Genomic DNA, 22,455 nt, shown 5'->3' with positions numbered 1-22,455 from the left:
GGACAAAGAGGAAGAAACTATTTTAGCATTTCACACAACACAGCTGAGCAGGAAGAGCAAGAACTTAAAAAATCACTTCCCTTGGCATATTGGTCTATTCTCATTAAATTACAACTGAATCTGCCAGTGATGCTTTACAATATAATAGGTTCTTCAGGATGTCGTTAGCAAAATAATCTGAATTGGATGTGCCATTACACAGCTTTCTGAAATCTATAATAAATGATCTGGGGGAAGAGGGAGGTCATTATTTTTCAAGTGTACAAAACAGTAGAAATTTCAAGCTTTTTTTGCTACTGAACCCAAACTATACACCAAAGGATGTAAAATGAGCAACAATAATCAAATCAACAAATGCACAATTAATACAACAGACAAAGGGAGTAGCCTTCTCTAAAGACTGCAATCCTGTGTGATGCAGATTTAATTTAGGTCACAGAAAATTCTACATAGACCTGACAGCTTCTGCTTTGACTGGATGAAACTTGCTGCATACATCAGCATAAATAGTTAGCTTCAACCCTACCTACTACACCAAGCAAAATCAAGTAACCTTCCTAAAGCTGAGAGAGGAAGCTACAGCTTTACCTCCACCTTGAATTGTAGGGATCTTCTGATTTATCCTAGAAATGGTGCTCTCTTTCAGAAACTGATGATTATAGTAAAGAAAACCCACAGCTTAAAAAGAGCCCCCAGAAAGAAATCTATAAAAGGTAGGCTCTCCAACTAGAAGCACGCTTTAAATAATTAAGTCTTTCTGGCTTCTGTTGAGTATCCTTAACAGGGTAGCTGTGGAACACCATATCACTGATCTAATGTCACTTGTGTTTGCATTCTAAAAACCTCCCACACACACACCAAAAAAAAAAAAAAAAAAATCGTAAAACAAAATATAGCTTTTTAGAATCACTTCAGTACACCTCTAAAAACCACATCCTATAATAAAGTTTAAATACAATGTTTGAGGGTTGAAAAATTTAATCCACAGGTCAGAACTAGTCTGTCTATACTAATATAGGAAACCAAGATAAAATACAACTGCTAATAAATTAATTATTTAACATTAAATTGCTCACTAATTAAAGAAACATTCTTTCCTACGGTAAAAAAAAAAAAAAAAAAAATCCCCTAAATCGCAAAAACAATGCAGAGTTTGAAATAAGTTGCTGAAATAGGTGTAACATACACAATGTTGGGTTTTTAAAAAATATTTATTTACTTATTTGGTTGCACCAGGTCTTACTTGTGGCAGGCGGGCTCCTTAGTTGTGGCTCCAGGGCTCCTTAGTTGTGGCATGCAAACTCCTAGTTGCAGCACGCATGTGGGATCTAGTTCCCTCAACAGGGATCGAACCCAGGCCCACTGCGTTGGAAGCGTGGAGTCTTATTCACTGCACCACCAGGGAAATCTCCATAATGTTGTTAATGTGAAATTTTGAAACTTATAAAAGCACCATATAATATGATACACAAATATTTAGTAAACTATAAAAACATGCATAGGTTTGAAAAACAGCAAATTCATAAAACTGATTACTTCTGAGACAGGGAGAGGGATGAGACTGGGAGGGATGCACAGGGGTCTCAACTACCTTGATTTTATAATCTGTGTATTTATAAGATAAACTGGTAATATATTTTTGGTAGGCACTTTATATATTGGTCAATATGTTAGTCTTAATATGGATCTGCATGCTTCAAATATCTTATAATTTTTAAAAAATGAAAACAAAACACACAAAATTAACTCAAAATAGATCACAAAGCTAAATGTAAAACACAAAACTAAAATTCTGGAAAATAACAGGAAAAAAATCTAAGTGACCTTGGGTTTGATGATGACTTTTTTTTTTTTAAAGATTTTTTGATGTGGACCATTTTTAAAGTCTTTATGCAATTTGTTACAATATTGCTTCTGCTTTATGTTTTGGTTTTTTGGCCGTGAGGCATGTGGGATCTTGTGGGATCTTACCTCCCTGACCAGGGATTAAACTTGCATCCCCTGCACTGGAAGGCGAAGTCCTAAGCACTGGACCACAAGGGAAGTCCCTAATGATGACTTTTTAGATACTACACCAAAAGCATGATCCAAGTAATAAAGAAACCTATAAGTTGGACTTCATTAAAATTAAAAACTTCTGTTCTGTGAAAGACATAGTTAATGAAAAGACAAGTCACGCACTGGGAGAAATATTAGCAAAAGTAAATCTGATAAAGGAGTGTTACCCAAAATATACAAAGAACTCAAACTCAACAATAAGAAAACAAAAACATGATTAAAAGTAGATGGTGGGGGGGCTTCCCTGGTGGCACAGTGGTTGGGAATCTGCCTGCCAATGCAGGGAACACAGGTTCGAGCCCTGGTCTGGGAAGATCCCACATGCCACGGAGCAACTAGGCCCGTGAGCCACAACTACTGAGCCTGCGCATCTGGAGCCCGTGCTGTGCAACACAAGAGGCCGCGATAGTGAGAGGCCCACGCACTGCGATGAAGAGTGGCCCCCGCTTGCCGCAACTAGAGAAAGACCTCGCACAGAAATGAAGACCCAACACAGCCAAAAATAAATAAATAAAGAGTGAAGTAAGTCAGAAAAAGAAAGACAAATACCGTATGCTAACACATATATATGGAATCTAAGAAAAAAAAAAATGTCATGAAGAACCTAGGGGTAAGATAGGAATAAAGACACAGACCTACTAGAGAATGGACTTGAAGATATGGGGAGGGGGAACGGTAAGCTGTGACAAAGTGATAGAGTGGCATGGACACATATACACTACCAAACGTAAAATAGATAGCTAGTGGAAAGCAGCCTCATAGCACAGGGAGATCAGCTCCATGCTTTGTGACCACCTAGAGGGGTGGGATAGGCAGGGTGGGAGGGAGGGAGACGCAAGAGGGAAGAGATATGGGAACATATGTATATGTATAACTGATTCACTTTGTTATAAAGCAGAAACTAACACACCATTGTAAAGCAATTATACTCCAATAAAGATGTTTAAAAACATAAAAAATAAATAGATGAGCATTTAAAAAAAAAGTAGATGGGGGACTTCCCTGGTGGTGCAATGGATAAGAATCCGCCTGCCAATGCAGAGGACATGGGTTCGAGCCCTGGAAGATCCCACATGCCACGGAGCAACTGAGCCCATGTGCCACAACTACTGAGCCTGTACTCTAGAGCCCGTGAGCTGCAACTACTGAGCCTGCGAGCCACAACTACTGAGCCTGCGCACCACAACTACTGAAGCCCATGTGCTGCAACTACTGAAGCCTGCATGCCTAGAACCTGCACTCCGCAACAAGAGAAGATACCTCAATGAGAAGCCTGCACACCGCAATGAAGAGCAGCCCCTGCTTGCCACAACTAGAGAAAGCCTGCAGGCAGTAACGAGAACCCAACAAAGCCAAAAAAAAAAAAAAAAAAGGAGATGGGACTTCCCTGGTGGTCCAGTGGTTAAGACTCTGTGCTCCCAATGGAGGGGGCAAGGGTTTAATCTCTGGTCAGGGAACTAAGATCCTGCATGCTACGTGGCACAACAAAAAAATAAATAAATAAATAAAAAGTAAACAAAAGACCTAAAGACACCTAACCAAAAAAGATATACATGTGAAAAAATAAACACATGTAAAGATGCTCAACATCATAGGCCATTAGGGAATTGCAAATTAAAACAATGAGATACTACACCATACACCTATTAGAATGGCTAAAATTCAAAACACTGACAACACCAAATGCTGACAAGGATGTGGAGCAACAGGAACTCTCATTCATTGCTGGTAAGTATGCAAAATGGTACAATCACTTTGGAAAACAGTTTGGCAATTTCTTACAAAGCTAAACTGAGTCTTATTATATGATCTAGCAATTGCAGTCTGATTTGAGAACCAATGTCCACAAAAAAATCTGCACATGAATGTTTATAGCAGCTTTATTCATAATTGCAAAAACCTGGAAGAAATCAAGATATCCTTCAATTGGTAAATGGATAAACTATGGTAAATGCACACAATGAAGTATTATTCAGCAATGAAAATAAACGAGTTATCAAGTCACAAAAAGACATGGAGGAACCTTAAGGTTCCTAAAGGTATATTGCTTATATACCTAAAGGTATATTGCTATGTGAAAGAAGCCAGTGTGAAAAGACTATATTATATGATTTTAACTATATGACAGTCTGAAAAAGGCAAAACTATAGAAACAGTAAAACGATGAGTGGCTGTATCAGCAGTCTGGGGGCAAGAGAGGGAGGGATGAACAGGTAGAACACAGAGGATTTACTGGGCAGTAAAACTATTCTGTACGATACTATAATGGTAGACCCAGGACATTATGAATTTGTCAAAACCCATGAAGGTGTACAACATAAAGAGTGAACCCTAATGCAAACTTTGGGCTTTAGTTCATATAATATATCAATATTGGTTCATTAATGATAACAAATGTACCACTATTCTGCTTCAACCTTAAATGAGTGTACTGCAATTCAGTTTTAGCACTAACCACTCAGAGTTAGTCTAGAACCCACAAACCAAAGGGCATTATCCCAAACAAGACTGCACTTACTTTAGATGCCAGCCACACTTCAGGGATCTCCAGGCCACCTGCATTTCTAATTAACTGGCCACAAATTCAGAGATTTCTATGATCACTTCAGTTTGATAACTTGCTAGGACAACTCCCATAACTCAGAAAAGCATTATACTTATGATTATAGTTTTATTATAAAGGATACACATATTGCAAGGTCTGAGATGGTCCTGAATGAAGGGCTTCCATGCCCTCTCCCCATGAGTGAGGGTGCATCATCCTCCCAACACATCAATACCTTAACCAATCAAAAAACGCCACTGAGCTTTGGTGTCCAGAGTTTTTATTAGGGTTTCATTACATAGGCATAATTGACTAAATCACTGGCCACATGATTAAACTCAATCTCCAAACCTTCTCTACCTCCCCAGAAGTCAGACTGGCCCAAAGTCCCAACCCTCTAATCATGTGGTTGGTGTTTCTGGTGACCAGGCCCCATCCTGAAGTTACCTAGAGGAACACCATGAATTGCCATATTAGCATAACAAAAGCACATCTCATTCATCCAAAAACTAAGTTAATATCCTCACTGTGCAAGAATCTTCTCTTAATTTTTTGACAAAATATTAAAGCACAGTTTAATGACACAAACTCTTTTAGCTTCCTAAGAGGCCAGTGATACAAAAGGGATGAAAGGAAGGGAGTACTGACTAGAAGGCAACTTTCAAGGGGAGCACATTTCACAACTAGCTCAGATTGGAAATCACATCAAATAAAAGTTATCAAAAAGAATCAAAAGAGGGCTTCCCTGGTGGCACAGTGGTTAAGAATCCACCTGCCGGGCTTCCCTGGTGGCGCAGCGGTTGAGAGTCCGCCTGCCAATGCAGGGGACGCGGGTTTGTGCCCCGGTCCGGGAGGATCCCGCATGCCGTGGAGCGGCTGGGTCCGTGAGCCAGGGCCGCTGGGCCTGCGCGTCCGGAGCCTGTGCTCCGCAGCGGGAGAGGCCACAGCGGTGAGAGGCCCGCGTACCGCAAAAAAAAAAAAAAAAAAAAAAGAATCCACCTGCCAATGCAGTGGACATGGGTTCGAGCCCTGGTCCGGGAAGATCCCACATGCCACAGAGCAACTAAGCCCGTGCACCACAACTACTGAGCCTGTGCTCTAGAGCTGGCGTGCCACAACTACTGAGCCCGCATGCCACAACTAATGAAGCCCACATGCCCAGAGCCCGTGCTCCACAACAACAGAAGCCACCACAATGAGAAGCCCGTACACCGCAATGAAGAGTAGCCCCCGCTCACAGCAACCAGAGAAAGCCCGCGCACAGCAATGAAGACCCAACACAGCCAAAAATAAATAAATAAATTTATTTTTAAAAAAAAAAGAATCAAGAGAAACCAATGCCATGTTTGCTAACATTGAGGCATATGTCAATATAAAACCCAGAACTGGCATACTGTTAATATAAAACCCATTTAAATCCATTTTTAAATGCATACATTGGTTATAGCACATAACAATGGTTATGATCTATCATGATCAAATGGAATCCATACTGAATGAATTAACAGTAGGGGAATAAAATGGAATGTAAATCAAGTTGCATTCTTTCCAAAACCTGCCCCTTTCCATAGAGTTAAGTGAAGGAGCAAGGACTCAAAAACTGTCACAAACCAAAGCGTTGAGGGTCAAAAATTATATTTTATAGAACTGTCATTTTCCTCACCAACACCAATAAATAAGTTATTAAATCTACCCTTTTGGCAAAATAAAGTCATTTCAATAGAACTAAAAGTTCTACAGTTTCAATGTCAACTCTTCTAAAAATAAACGTTGCTGCCGTGCCTCATAATTCAAATTGCAGCAGCAGATCATTATTCTGTTTTATTCTTTTGACACATTTTAACTCATTTTATAAACCAAGAATTTGTTTCTGTTCTATAATCCTCGAAAAAAATGGTTATGGGAAGGCAATTTCATTTTGCTAGGTTGACAGTGACAGTCCCTTGGGGGAGAGACCAACTCAAGCAGGACTGAAGCAGCTGTTAGGAGCCAATTTTCCTACCTGTTAATTGCTTTTGTGACTAGGCTGCACCAGCTCAGACATCCACCTGGCAAGCAGTAGATAAATCGAAACAGTCATATCTCAGGAGTTTGAAAATTAGAAGGCTTTCCCCTTTCCTCTGAAAGAATTTAACTAGGGAACAGAACAGCAAAGGAAGAGAAAAACGTCAAAAGTACATAAACATTTATTGCAAAAACACTCATTGTACCTTCCTGATTACCAGAAAATAAAGAAATAAAGAAAAGAAAAAGCTTTAAAAAAAAGAATTTTATAAGTAGCCAATAGAAAAAGCATTCTTTTCGTCATTCAACAAATATTAACTGGAATGCCTACTATGGCAGACATTGTTCTAAGTGCTGGGGATACAGCATTAAACAAAACAGAATGTCTATGTCCCCAACAGAGGAGATAAACAAGAAATAAATAACTATCAGTTAGTCATTAGGTGTTAAGAAGAAAATAAAATATGGCCATTTGATAGTGTTGGAGAAGCACTAATTTATAGTGAGTTGTCAAGGAAAACCTCTTTGAAGAAGGAACATTTAAAGCTGAGACTTAAAAATGACAAGAAGGATACAGCCAAGCAACAGTCTGGGAGAAAACGATTCCCACAGAGCTACAAGTAGTAGAAGTCCCTGAAGCTAGAATGACTTTACAGAACAGAAAAGAAGGTCTATGTGGCTGGAGTTTCATGAATAGGGTTAAGAATGACAGCAGATAAGGTCTCCTTCAAAATGCCACAGCCATTTCGAAGTCATCAGTTGGGAAGATAAAAATAAAACTGTGACCAATGAGCTATTCATGGGAACTCGCTTTTGGACTAGTAATGACCACCAGGGAACTGTCAATAGAAAAAAAGAGAAACATGAGTTAAGGAATGTCCCAAGGGCAGAGGTTTCTGAATCAGAAAGGATCAGCATCACAGTCTTAGCAGAACCAGTGTTTCAGTCACTCTAAGAGCAATAATGTTCTAAGTAAGATCAATATCTAAGGCTGGCATGTTAAAACACAGAAATCATAAATGAACTCTAGACGGAAATGAATGTTTCTGGACATGCTTGTCCTAATCCCTGCCAGATCTACTTATTCCAGATAGTCCAGAGATAGATCTCTTTTTAAAATTTAAATATAAACAATGGATACCATAAAATAATACCTGCCTAGAACAGAAATTTTTGAAAAGTTTGCCATGAGTAATGCTTTTCCTAGAATCACAAATTAGGATTTAAAAAAAAAAAAAAATTAGTAAGTACTGGTAAGCACAAAATAAGTCTTTGAGTTTAAAAGCATCTATAACATTAAACAATGCTATATTTTAAAAATAAAACACATCTATTAAAATAGAACTCATCTTATTTGAAGGACAAACTATATTTTCCAGCACTGAAAGATTCACGGATATACAGCACTGCTGCATAATGCCAACAAGATTTTTTGTAATGGTCTATAATGTAAAAATTCCCGAACCATGCTTACTGCTATTGAATAGACACATTTCTCTACAAAAGCATTTTGGTAAGGCTCTATTCATTTTGGGACAAAAGAATAGAAAAATAATGGAGATCAAAAGCTTGCTTTAGATGAGGTATGTGGCAATGTGTCTTCAAGCCACATGCTATTTTAAAAAAAAGAACACTGGCATCTAGAATCCTACCTCTAACACTAAATTGAACCTCAGTTTTCCTCATCAGTAAAATGAGGATAATACCAACTCCTTTCACAAGATTGAGAGGAAGATTAAATGAAACGTAATAGGTGAAGATTAATGGAATCCAGTCTTACACGGTAATCACAATATCCATTAAAGGAATAGGGGCAAACACATGTTAAAAAAAGAGAGAGAAAAAATAATAAATTATAGGTTATAAGCAATAAATACAATGTAAATAGTACTCCTCCCGTTGAATATACTACAGGCCAAACTCCTCTGTTTTACCTATGAAGAAATAAAAGCTCAGAGAGGTTAAGTGACCAGCCCAAAGTTAAAAAGCAGGCAGAAAAGGGGCTAAAATCTTGCTTAACTACTAAATGTGGCATACATTTTATAGAGGACTTTCACATACAAGATCCAGTTGATCTTCACTATGAGGTAGTTAATTTGACTCATGAGAAAACCCAAGGCACCAAAGTTAGCTAGCCAGTTAGTGATGGAACCATGAGTAAAACCTGGGACACTGAATACTGCTTCTCTTAAGACAGAGACTGAAAGCCTTTCTTACTCATAACTTGACTAATACAAAAAACTATGCCTTAGCAAGCAATCACATTCTTGTACTCAATTAATAATTATGTTAAAGTCATACTACAAAGACATAGATGTTTCCATTCTGTATTTAATAGAATCAATCAGCTTCTTAACATAAAAATGCTCAAATCAAAGACAAGTTTTTTGACATATTTCCCAAACTAAAACCTCAGTAGATACTGGTTTAGTGCACGGCAGCAAGAATTATTTTTATTCTGTTTGTTCATAGATTATTTAAACAGGACAGCTGGGTTAGTGAGTTGCTGAATATTTTATCATATCAAGCAGTACGTTGTTTCTATCACTGATGACCCCAATATTCACATTCTTAAAAATTACTTAATCCTTTAAATTGCCCTTTCTTTCATGTAAGATTCTGTAGTTAACCCGTAGGTCAATCAGTTCTTGTACTTAAGATGATTCACTTTCATAAAATAATTATGCTACAAATACTGCATTATTATGCAGCTGAAGGGACAGGCTGGGAAACTGATTAAAAGGACTCAAGTAGAGATGAGCCAATTGAAAAATACAGCATCTAAATAATAGTTACATTTACAGTACATTTTTCTGAATGTCATTAAAAATATATATACATCTGCTTGATATTCCAAATTCTTGCTTTAAAAGGGATCAAGCTTTGAAGGAAGATTTCTAGGTTTAACAAGAGAACATGGCACAGCAATGTAGGAGGTCAGAGCTCAGCTACCATGAAGGTTTTCAGACCGTTTGTGCAAATAAGAGCGTGTTCCCTGAGTTCCAAACAGGTCTCTGCTCAAAACCACGTTCAAAGATGTGAAAATGGAGGGCCAAATGCATAAAAGTAATTTCTGAGTTTTGCAACTAATAACTGGCAACATTATTTTTGGGTGAGTGAGAGAAAAGAACCATTACATTAACACACAAATGAGCAGCAATCACTCACACTACCTTCCTATGTAAGAGAAGAATAAATATATAACTGGGGTGGGGATCAAGCACTTGAAATAGTTATGGCCAGAGATTACCATCAAAGTAACTGCTTAGCTCAGTTCATAAGACTTCACTTGGACTCATCAAGGATTGTCATCCAAAAGGCACAGCCTGAATGTACTAAGCTTTCTGGTGAATTGAGATTGTGCATACACCTTAAGGTACGTTGCTTGCCTGTCTTCTGAGCATTTTTAAAACTATATTTGATAATAATGCAATTTTGAATCCCTTTTACCTAGTGTTAATTTTATAGTATACTTTTTAGGTAGACAAAACACTCAGTAAATGTGTTAGAGATTCAATTGATAAAACAAGGCCCAGCTTGTGAAAAAGCAACACTACAGGTAACACTTGATCCTCACAGCTTCCTCAGCCATAGCTCTAAAAAAGCCACACAATTCAGAATGATCATGCTGAAGCATCTTATGAATTAATACAGATAAATTCTGTATTAATCCATTTTGTTCTGTATTAAAATTATCTAAAATTGATCATTTGAAATTCACTGTTATGTAGCATAATCAATAATTGAAATACTCCATTCCTCAATCACCTTGGTTATGCAGGAGTTTTCTGCAAACATAGTTCTCTAGAGAAATTCACATTTAAAGTGTTCCACTAATTACAGTCTTCATTCAACACACATTTATTAAGCACTTATTGTGTACCACGCACTATCAGTACAAGAAACAGCATGCTGAATCAAATTAGCCCTTGCCTTTGGAGGCAGAGGGCATGGCTTACAGAAAGGCAAATATTACATAATGCAACAAGTGCTATAAAAAATGTGCACTAATCACTGAGCATTAAATGATTAGTAGGAGTTTGGTAAATATACTAGAGATTGCTCATGAGGAGAGGGGAGTAGGACAGACCTACAGCCTGTGCAAAGTTGTATAGGTAGAAAAGAGTACTTATTTGGCAGGGCAACAACAGAGCTCAATAATAGCAAAAGTAAGCAATGACCAGAACAGGGCACAAAGGATCTTCAAAAAGCCACGTCAGGAGTTTAGCCTTTATCTCAACGAAAATGTGAAGCACTAAAAAGTTTCAAGCAGGGATGTGATAATGATTTTGGTTTAGAGAAATCCTTCTGGCTATACAACAGAAGGAAGGAATAAACTTGGAGGCAACTAAATCTAGTAGATTTATTAAAAGACTATTAAAATCACTACTACCCTTAGATCAAGGCAACAGGATCTGGCCTTCCTGTGGCCACACCTCTCTCCATGTAATAAGCAGAGAAAAGGGCCAAGAGGAAGTGTCACTTTACTTGGTCTCACCCCAAGAGACCACTTTCCACCGACCTGGAATCCCAGAACTCCTAGCCTAAATGGCAGAGCCCATTTCCAGGAAAGGTCCTCATGCAGGTATGTGCAACCCCAGGCCTGAAAGGTAGCCAAAGGGCAGTTGCTGAGGGAAGATAGGGGCTGTGGAGAAAGCTTAGACATTTTACCACAATTTTAAATATATATATGTATGTATATATATAATATTTGTAATATTGTATATATTATAAATAAACATTTAAGAAATATTTTATTGCGGTAAAATATATTTTATAATATATAAGTTTATATATACATAAGTATATATAATAGATACAATATTACAATATTGCATATATTATATGCAATATTGAAAATTAGCAATTTCATACCATACTCATGTATAAATGAATATTTGTGCCTAGAAACCTAACTTTTTTAATGATATATAGTCCTGATCTGAAATTTTTAATTTTTTAACTTTTTGAGAATTTCTGAAGAATTCTCTGACAGAAAATATTTCCCCTATAAAACAGACATACTAAAGTCAGGATCAACATACTAGAAAGTCAAAGCAATTTGAAGACAGATAAGCCAACCAGGTGTTGATAACAGGCTGGTGAAACAAAAAAGAAAAATCATTTAGTGAAGGATCAATGTGTGGCTAAAGGCAGATATTTGTTATACACAAATGAGCTACTGTATTGCACAGCTCTTCTCATGAGTGTACAGAGATGCATTACCCTCACATTAAATAAAGACTCAGTGAGCAAAACACTGTGGCAAGCATCTGTTGGCTAATGACAAAGAAAACCATAGACCCTTTGAAGCCAATTTCCATCCAGCTGTAAGCATGGAAGCAGCAAACACACATACTGCTTTTCAATATCAATCCCAAATAACCATGAAAAAGAAGCTCCTTGGCTTTCAAAGGCATTACAAGTATTAATTACATATGCTAAACAATACACTTAGAAAAAGTTAACTCTAAATAAGCAGATATCAAAATATATAACTGCATTTTATTCTCATTCCACCTTTCTTTGTCTCCATATCCATAGAACGGAGAACTGGCCTACAGAAGGCACTAAACAAAACTGTAAACTAGGCAAAGTTTGTCTTCTGCATCCAATCACTTACATTATCAGTTACTTTTTTCTGTCTTTATTTCACTACCTTTTCCTGCCTTCCCTAATCCCAAAATTCTTTTATTTTCCAGGACCTCTGCTGTAACGTTCTCTGAGGCCCGCCTTGGCCTCCCTCGCTCCTGTGTTGAATTTATTTATCTATATTTTTCTCAATGCATGTGACCTGATAAAAGAACAGCACCTGCAAACATCCATAACTCCCTTCCTTTTGCCTCTCCTTCCATCCAGGACTAATGCTTTCACCTAAGCTCAAGACCACACTCTCTCTTGCCTTCTCAGAAACCTTTGAAATACCCTTTATCTTACCAATGTATTCAACTTTCTCTCTTCACTAGTATCTTTCCTTCATTACATAAACACATTTAAGTCTCTACCTAAAAAAACAACAAAACCTAAAAAAAAAAAAACAAAAAAAACAAACAAAAAAAACCAACAAAACCTTTAGCTTAAAAGGCAAATAAATCCTACTATATAGAACTTACCCTATGGTGTCCTCCCTTTCGTCTCTGCCCTCATGCAAATTCCCTCTCCAGTCCACAGCAATACGACTTCTGCTAACACCATTATATTAATCCAAGAGTTCTTAACCTAGGGCAGTAGGGTCTGTGGATAGAATTCAGAAGATCCATGAACTTAGATGGCAAAATAAATTATTTCTTTATTTTCTCCAAACCTCTAAAATTACTAATATATATACTGTACTTACAAATTTACTAAATTACTATTGGCCTGCCACTATATCTTGTTGTGTAGTATGTTAATTAAGCACATATTACTTTATCACAATTTGTTTGGTAATGATATTTTAGTATAATTGCTTTCCTTTGTAATCCTATGTATTTTATTTCATCCATCTGGGGCAAACTGTATTTTCCGAATATGCTGCAAAAATATCTCCCATTCCACATGCTCTTCTATGATGTCAATTTGCCACTTCCCCATAAAGAGGTAGAGCCTAATTCCCTTCTCCTTAAATCCAGAGTGGCACTTAACTTGCTAGTAACCAAGAGAGTGTGGTGGAAGTGACACTGAGTGACTTCTAAAGCTGGTTAAGGAAAAGTCATGCAGGTTCTGGGACTAGGTTTGGGGTGATTTGTTAAACAGCGATTAACCAGCGATTACCAGAACAAAATTCAGTACCTGGAACTAGAGTACTAACATAACAAAAACATGTGATACTGGCTTTGGGATTGGGTGGTAGACACAAGGTGGAAGGGCCCTAAGAATCTCATTAGCAAAAGCTTGATGAGCCTTGGGAAGGTTACTGGAAAAGCCTTAAAGGAGTGAGTAAAATGCTCTCAGAAGCTGGAGGAAAGAAGACCCTTGTTAAAAAGCGGCAGAAAATTTAGTAAAACTGTTGCCTGTGCTAAGTTAAAAAGCAGAAAATGTTGATAATGAACTGTTACTTCTAGCTAAGGTAATTCCCAAGCAGAAGGTCCAAAGTGTCAACTGATTTCTTTTATATGTATAGTATTGTAGAAGGTACAGATAGAGAGATGAGTTAAAGAAAGTATTCTGTTTTCAAGCAAAATTTAAGGAAATATAAAGGAACCAGCAATTGCTGGGTTCAAAAGTAAAACTATTTTCATCTACAATCTCTCGCAGCAGAGAATGCTCAAAGTAAGAAAAGGTCTGAAGACAAAGATCAAATAGAGGGTGCTGAAAGGAAAATCTGGTCTCCAGGAAGAGAGGAAGCCAACGGTGTTACTGAAAAATCCTTTATTAACACCCGGTTTCTCCTTGATCTCCTTCCCAGTGCCTTTTTCTGTACTTGTCCACTAAAACTAGATGTGCTCAAGGCTTTTGTACTCAAATCCTGAGCAATTTCTTCTTCAACCACTCCTGAAAATCTATTAACCCAAAAATCTCTCCCTCAAGCCCCCACCTCTCTCCAAGAATTATACACAGATTTGCACATCTCCACTTGAATATCTCAGAGAAATCTCAAACTAAATTATTTCAAAACCCTATCCATCCCTACTCCACAAGTTATTTCTACACATGAACATGCATTGGGAATAAATAGCACTACCATCCATTTAATTGCACAATGTAGGAGTCATCCCTGATTTCTTCCTCTCCTTCTCCCTGCCCCCATCCTCCCCCAACCAACAGTTAATAATATCAGTCATCAAGTTCTATAGATTCTACCTGCTAAACCTCTCTGGAGTCTACCCCCTCTTCAGTTACATTCTGTCTGGACTACCTTCCAAGCAGTCTCTCTGTTCCAATATATATTTCATACTATTCTCAAAATCACCTTCTTAAAACAAAATATTAAACATGTTAACCACCTGCTTAAGACCCTTCAGAGATCCCTATCAAACCCTTTTGACAGGGCTTCCCTGGTGGCGCAGTGGTGGAGGTCCGCCTGCCGATGCAGGCCACACGGGTTCATGCCCCAGTCCGGGAAGATCCCACATGCCGCGGAGCAGCTAGGCACGTGAGCCATGGCCGCTGGGCCTGCACGTCCAGAGTCTGTGCTCCGCAACGGCAGAGGCCACAATAGTGAGAGGCCCGCGTACCACCAAAAAAAAATAACCTTTTGACATAGCTTACAAGTAAATACTTTTCAATCCAGCCCTCCCCTACAAACTACCCCACATACCATTTATTCTAACTACGCCAAAATAAGGACCCAACATGATTATGAGTACATACTTTTCCCCCTAGGAAGCAACTCCTGTTATGAATCCTAAGTACTTTGCTATGTATTTACTGCTTCAACAATTATAGAGCACCTACTCTGTGGCAAATCTGGCAGGACCTATGCCAGAGCTAGGAATACAAAAATAAATGAGAAACAGGTCCTGGCCTCTCCCCTGGAAGCGCACAGAAAGAAGGAAAATAAGTACAACACATGGATTTATAATGGAAGATAGCATGATGTGGTGGATTGACTATTTGAGGGGGGCAGAGAGGTAGAGCAGAGAGTAAGAAAAACAACAGGATAAATATAGTACTTTCTCCTGGAGCACCAAGTCTCTTTGATGTAGAAACTTAAAACATTTTAATATTAATATACTCATTATAAGCAGAATACAAATTACATGAAAGATGCAATAAAATACTTTAAAATTCATGGGCCATTTTGGGTAAGAATGACTATCCAGAGTTAGAATTTAAAGTAATATGACTAAGCAGAAAGACAGCCACGTTAAGTCAGAGACCCTCTTAGAACTGAGCAACTCACACCACCTAAAGGCTGGCTTTCTGGCTCCAAAAAGCCAACACTGGCTGGGTGAAAATTCAGTGAAATACCACTGGATGGTCAAAAAGATTCTGTAGGACTCTTTGTTACAGCCAGCGTACACCTCTACACAGCCTCTATAGAGGGCTTCAGACATGGCAAGAAGGCTTACAGGTGACTGAGGAATCTTCAACTTACTCACTTGGCTCGGTCAGATTAAAGTTACCTGTAATTATACAAAGGAAGTCTAAGAAGACCAGGAAAAATTATACACTGGCTCCAACTCCTACAGAGATGATGAGTTAGCAAAACTGCTGATGCCCTTTCAGAAGATCAGCCCTTGGGGAAGTTACACAGGAAAAATGGAGAGACCTATGAGAAACACCTGCGGTGACAAAGACCCATTTTGAACTGGTATGTGTGGAATGGTGGCTTTGGCCTGAGGCAAGAGGCAGCCCACCAAAGCCATGGGATAACAAAACAGAAAAAGAACTACTGAAGTTCTGTTTTTGCTTTTCTCGTGTCCCAGCAACTATGTGCACACGACGTGGTCCCATATATGGGACAACCTCTGGTCTCTGGTCCTCAGGAAAATAGGAGCTGAGAAAAACAGCTGGATACACACTAACCTCCCTTGGCTGCTTCTTCACATCACCCCTCTGCTCCTACACAAACCTCTTCCTCAAGAGAAACAGTAAAGAAGTGACCTGAGATTATATTGTATGGGGTTAGGAGTGACTGACTGACTCAAGCTCTCTGAGGCCTGGGGCTCTCTAACTCCTACCCTGATATCACTGAGACATAAACCTGATCCTCCCCACAGAAGCACTGTCTGATAGAGTAAAATATCAAGTACCAAAGAGTAAGTGTAAAACAAGATGTTTTAGTCTTTTCGAGCTACCATTACAAAATACCATAGACAAGATAGCTTAAACAACAGAAATACTTCCTCACAGTTCTGGAGGCTGGAGGTCTGCAATTAGGGTGCCAGCACGGTCAGGTTCTGGTGAGAGCTCCCTTTCTGGCTTGCAGATGGCCACCTTCTGGCTGTGTCCACATAGAAGACAGAAAGGAACAGCAAGCTCTCTGGTTATCTATTCTTATAAAAGCACTAACCTCACTGAACCAGGGCCCCACCTTCATGACCTCATCTAACCCTAATTATCTCCCAAAGGCCCCACCTCCAAATACCACACATTGGACGTTAGAGCTTCAACATACGAATTTGGGGTAGGGGGAATGACATACAGTCAGTCCATAACATCTATTTATTTTTAAAAAGGTGAAATTTGATCCTAACATTGTACCATACGAAAAATCAACACCAGATGGATCAAAGACTTAAACATCGAAAACAACTTTAAAAAACTTAGTGGAAAAGATGACTATCTTTTGACCACAGGGTAAGGAAAATTTTCTTAAATAAGAAAAATTTGACTATACTAAGAACCACTGTTCATCAAAAAATACCTTCAAGAAAGTAAAAATACAAGTTATAAACTAGCAAAAAGTGTTCACAATACACACAACTTGTAATGCACTATTATCAATAACATATAAAGGAGTAACACACACATACACACACAATCAGAACATGGCCAGAAAAATGGGCAAGAGACAATGAAGAGGCATTTCACAGCAGAATGCAACATATAACCAACACATGTACGAAAAACTGTTCATCACTGGGGATCACAGATTTTCAAAGCAAGACCCTGTGTCACGAAAAACCATGGAAAGCTTTGTAATGGACCAAAAAACAAAGAAACAAACAAATAAAAATCAGTCAATCTTCTCTCAAGTTCACACATACATCACCTCCATCTTTCATTGCCTTTGAGCAATTTTTCAATTTGATGAAATGTAGAAAATTGATGATAATGTGAATTATTCTTGTGTACAACAGAGCAAATTACTTGTGTCCAGTGGATTACAATTGGTAATTGCACAGGAGATATACGAATTTTTGCATTTATTTGAAAATTTTATTTCAGCATCCCTTTACTACACATAAATGAGTAGCTCTTCAAATTTCCCTTTGAACTGATTTTAACATCTTACCAGTTTCCTCAATAGTGAGTTAAATAAAATACTTGACAAGTGACAATTTTATATCTGTATGAGAGTCACAATTATATCTTTTTAAAAATCCTTTATGACCACAATTAAAATTCAACATCATCCACTATGATTTAAAAAAAAACAAAAAACCTTACAGCAAACGAGGAATAGAAAGGGTTACTCAACCCAAGGATAACATCTTCATGGTGAAAGACTGAAAACTTTCTCCCCCAAATCAGGAACAATCCAAGGATGTCTGCTCTCACCACTTGCATTCAAAATTGTACTAGAGGTTCTAGTTAGTAAATAAGGCAAGGGAAAAATGATAGGATGATAGAAAGAATTTAAAAAATAAATGATAGGAAGAAGTAAAACTGTCTTTACTTACAAACATATCAGTTACATAGTAAAGCCTAGAAAATCTTAAGAAAAAAAAAGGCTACTAAAACTTACAAAGGCCAATATACAAAATTAAATGATATACTAGTAATGAACAACTGGAAATGAAACACTTTTAAAATGCCATTACAATAGCATTAAAAAATCAAAGTAGAAGACTTGTACACTGAAAACTAAAAAAAATAATACATAGCTCTTGAGAAATTAAAGATGATCTAAATAAGTGGAGTGAGATATCATGTTTATAAAGTGTTAAGATGCCTACTCACTCCAAATTGACCTGTGGAGTAAGTACAGTGTGAAGCAAAATCTACAAACGTTTTTTCAGAAAATGAAAAGCTAATCCTAAAACCTAAGTGGTAAAGTGGATTTTAATATTTAAATGAAAATACAAGGAGCCTAGAAGAGCCAAAACAAATCTTTAAGAAAAACAAAATTAGAGAACTTACACTATCTGACTTCGAAACTTATAAAGCTACTGTAATCAAGATAGTATGGTATCAGCAAAAAGAAGAAAAATACATCAATGGAACAGAAGACAGAACCCAGACACACACATACACAGTCAACTGACTTTTTTTTTTTTTTTTTTTGGCTGCATTGGATCTTTGTTGCTGCACGCACGCTTTCTCTAATTGCAGTGAGCAGGAGTCACTCTTTGTTGAGGTGTGCGGGCTTCTCACTGTGGTGGCTTATCTTGCTACGGAGCATGGGCTCTAGGCACACGGGCTTCAGTAGTTGTGGCACACTGGCTCAGTAGTTGTGGCTCGTGGGCTCTAGAGCGCAGGCTCAGTAGTTGTGGTGCACAGGCTTAGTTGCTCTGCGGCATGTGGGATCTTCCCGGACCAGGGCTCGAACCCACGTCCCCTGCATTGGCAGGCGGATTCTTAACCACTGTGCCACCAGGTAAGTCCCTGTCAACTGATTTTTGACAAAGTCATCAAAGCAATTCAATGAGGAAAAGAAAGTCTTTTCAACAAATGGTACTGGGAAAACTGGTTATCCACATGCAAAAGAATGAAGTTGAACCCTCACCAGCACCATATACAAAAGTTAACTCAAAATGGATCAAATACTTAAATGTAAGACCTAAAACAAATACCTAAATGTAAGACCTTTCTCTTAGAAGAAAACATACGGCAAAAGTTTCGGAGCATTGGATTTGGCCATGATTTCTTGGATTTAACACCAAAGGCATAGATAACAAAAGACAAAACAGACAAATTGGACTTCGTGAAAATTTTTGTTTTGTGCATCCAAAGACACTATTCATGGAGTAAAAAGGCAAGCCACAGAATGGGAGAAAATATTTGCAAATCTTATATATGTTAAGGGATTAATATCGAAAATATATAGAGAACTCCTAAAACTCAACAACAACAACAAAAATAACCCTATTTAAAAATGGGCAAAGGACTTGAATAGACATTTCCCCAAGAAGATATATGAATGGCCAATAAGCACAGGAAAAGATGCTCAACATCACTAATCATTAGGGAAATGCAAATCAAAACTACATCTCACACCCACTAGTATGGCTACTATGAAAAAAATAGTAAACAAGTTTTGGCAAAATGTGGAGAAACTGGAACTCTTGTGCACTGTTCAGGGGAATTTTAAATGGTACTTCTGCTGTGGAAAGCAATATGGTGATTCCTCAAAAATGAAAACAGAATTACCAAATGATCCAGCAAATCCACTTCTGGGTATAAACCCAAAAGAACTGAAAGCAGGATCATGAAGAGATGTTGGTACACCCAAGTTCACAGGAGCATTTTTCATAATAGCTAAAACATAGAAGCAACCCAAGTATCCATCAACAGATGAATAGATAAGCAAAATACGGTATATACATATAATGGAATATTATTCAGCTTTACAAAGAAAGGGAAAATATACTACAACACAGATGAACCTTGAGGACATTATGCTAAGTGAAATAAGCCAGTCACTAAAAGACAAATACTGTATGATTCCACTTACATGAGGTACTTAGAGTAGTCAAAGTCATAAAGACAGAAAGCATTATTGTGGTTGCCTGGGACTGGGGGGAGGGGAAAATGGGGGTTTGTTTCACAAGATGAAAGGAGTTATGGGGATAGATGGTGGTGATTGCTGCACAACGTGAAAGCATTTAATACCACTGAACTGTACACTTAAATATGGTTAAAATGATAAATTTTTTGTTACGTATATTTGACCACAAATTTTTTAAAAGACATATTAAGAAAGAGAGTGAGAATGGGAGAAAAGAAGTTTGTGATGGTGAGAAAAGATGATTTTTTTTAAAAAAAAATTGATAGAAATCAGAATAGTGGTTCACTCTGGTGAGGGAAAAGAATGTCAAGGAAGGAGCCTGAGGAAACTGAAGGGGTAATAAAAATGTTCTAAATTTTTATAGGGGATTGGATTATATAGGTATATGCACATGTCAAAACTCACTGAACTGTATATTTAAGAGCTGTGCATTTTATTGTAAAGTTGAAAATTATATCTCGCTTTTAAAGTTTTTTTAAAGATCACAACTAGATACTATTTTAGATCATTCAACTAGCAAATTTTTAAAGTCTGAAAACACCAAGTACTGGAAAGACTGTAAAACAACAGGATCTCTTATACACTGATGGTATGGTAGAAGGATAAAATGGGGCAATCACTCTAGAAATAAACTTTGGATTATCTTTTTAAGTTTAATATTTACTACTGATACCGCATGACCCAGCAATTCCATTCATAGTTCCATACCCAGGAGAATCTCTTGCACATGAATTATAAGAGTCATGTATAGGAATGATTCTTGGATCAGTGTTAAAAATAGCAAACACCTGAAGACAGAATTTTTTATCACTCAAACCCAGAAATAAATTGAGCGTGATAACTAAGGGTATCAGTTTCAAATATTGAAGATGTCTTTATGTTTTAAAGACAACTCAGTTTTAGTATGTATATATTATCAGTTTGTTCAAGGTGTGTGTGTACAGAACAAATCCAAAATTAAGGCACAGAATTAAGGTACTATAATGAATTTTTATTTTAAAAGGTAGAATTTATTCATTCAATATGGCTTTTATGAGAGTAAAGATTGGAACTTATCTAAATGCTAGTTACATCATCTATACTATATTCATACACAAAATATCCTGCAGCTGTAAACATGAATGAAGTAGATCTAAATATACAGAAAGATCTCCAAGTTATGAAAGGAAGTTGAAAAAGGAAGAAGTAGAACAGTACATTCTCATGGATTAAAATAAATTCCAATATAGATATTTTAAAATTTATATTTATATTTGCAAAAATAATTTGAAAGCTAATAAACTGCTAATGGAACTTTCTTCTGAAAATAAGGACAGGGGATCTAAGGTGAAAGGAAGATTTACTTTTCACTGTAAATCCTTTGGTACCATCTGTATTTCTGACCACATACCTGCTTTTTCAATTTACATGGAGGGAAGGGAGAAAGAGGCTCTCAGACTTCGATGTTTCTGGCAAGCAACCTCTCCCATGCCTCACAGCAGATATGCCAAACCTTCAACACTCCCTTCAAACTCTATATCTCACCCCTGTTGCCTCCCTCCAGGACATCGCCAACCACAACATCACCAAGCCAAGGACCTTGTTTTCCACTTCAGAGAAAAGGGGAACTGCCTATATTTCCTAATTCATTCCCATAAATTTATCTCTGGCTACATCCATGGACATATCCTTCCCTCAGAAGAAACAGGCCACTTCAGGCAAATATGTATTCCAGATGCAATCTTTCACCTCTGCAGGGGAGCCTATTCTCTGTGTCATTCCCCTCTCCACTTCCACAAGCTTGCTCGTAACTGGTCCTTTCTCCCACCAGCTCTGTACATACACATGCTCAAAAGTCTCTCCTATATTAAAAAATATTTTATGTTCTCCTCTATGTAGCACCCTAAACTCATTCTTCCCCTTCACAGTTAAACCTCTCACAACAGTAGTCCTTAATCCCTGACAGTCTCTCTTCATTTCCCATTCACTGCTTAACCTACCAGAATCTTGTTTCTGTCCCCACCACTAAAAAAACAAAAACAAAAACAAAAACCACTCTTGTTACTCTTGCTAAAACCACTAAAAGACTAAACCAATAGTCATTTTGTGAACCTTACTTTACTTGATCTCTCTGCAGTATCTGACACTGCTGACTTCTGCCACTCTTTTTTTTTTTAAATAAATTTTTATTTATTTATTTTTGGCTGTGTTGCTGCACGCGGGCTTTCTCTAGTTGCGGCAAGTGGGAGCTACTCTTCGTTGTGGTGCGTGGCCTTCTCATTGTGGTGGCTTCTCTTGTTGCAGAGCATGGGCTCTAGGTGCATGGTCTTCAGTAGCTGTGGCTCGCAAGCTCTAGAACGCAGGCTCAGTAGTTGTGGCGCACAGGCTTAGTTGCTCTGCGGCATGTGGGATCCTCCCGGAGGGCTCAAGCCTGTGTCCCCTGCATTGGCAGGCAGATTCTTAACCACTGAGCCCCAGGGAAGTTCCTGACACTCTTCTTGAAACCCTCTAATCCCCTGGCTTCTGTGACACATCTCTCTTCTATCTCTAC

At 37.9% G+C, this 22,455-nt stretch overlaps 1 protein-coding gene across 24 annotated transcripts in view; it reads right to left on the bottom strand.

The window, feature by feature from the left end:
• PEAK1 (pseudopodium enriched atypical kinase 1) overlaps window positions 1-22,455 on the bottom strand; it is a 293,418-nt gene that overhangs the window by 213,609 nt on the left and 57,354 nt on the right. For 11 of the 24 annotated variants that reach the window (XM_073801286.1, XM_073801289.1, XM_073801288.1 and 8 more), the window contains 2 exons: window positions 16,383-16,475; window positions 12,721-12,841 (listed from right to left, as the gene is read on the bottom strand). The exons of 5 other annotated variants lie outside the window; for them this stretch is intronic. The gene's annotated coding sequence lies outside the window, so the exon portion shown is untranslated. Of the gene's footprint in view, window positions 1-6,605; window positions 6,738-12,720; window positions 12,842-16,382; window positions 16,476-22,455 lie in introns of all 24 variants that reach the window. 8 more of the 24 variants (XM_033852030.2, XM_019950199.3, XM_073801282.1 and 5 more) reach the window with 3 other exon arrangements.

Source organism: Tursiops truncatus, chromosome 2 (assembly GCF_011762595.2).
Source record: "Tursiops truncatus isolate mTurTru1 chromosome 2, mTurTru1.mat.Y, whole genome shotgun sequence".
NCBI classification, from domain to species: domain Eukaryota; kingdom Metazoa; phylum Chordata; class Mammalia; order Artiodactyla; family Delphinidae; genus Tursiops; species Tursiops truncatus.
The sequence above is the reverse complement of the archived record's forward strand: the minus strand, read 5'-3'. Positions and strand labels throughout refer to the sequence as shown.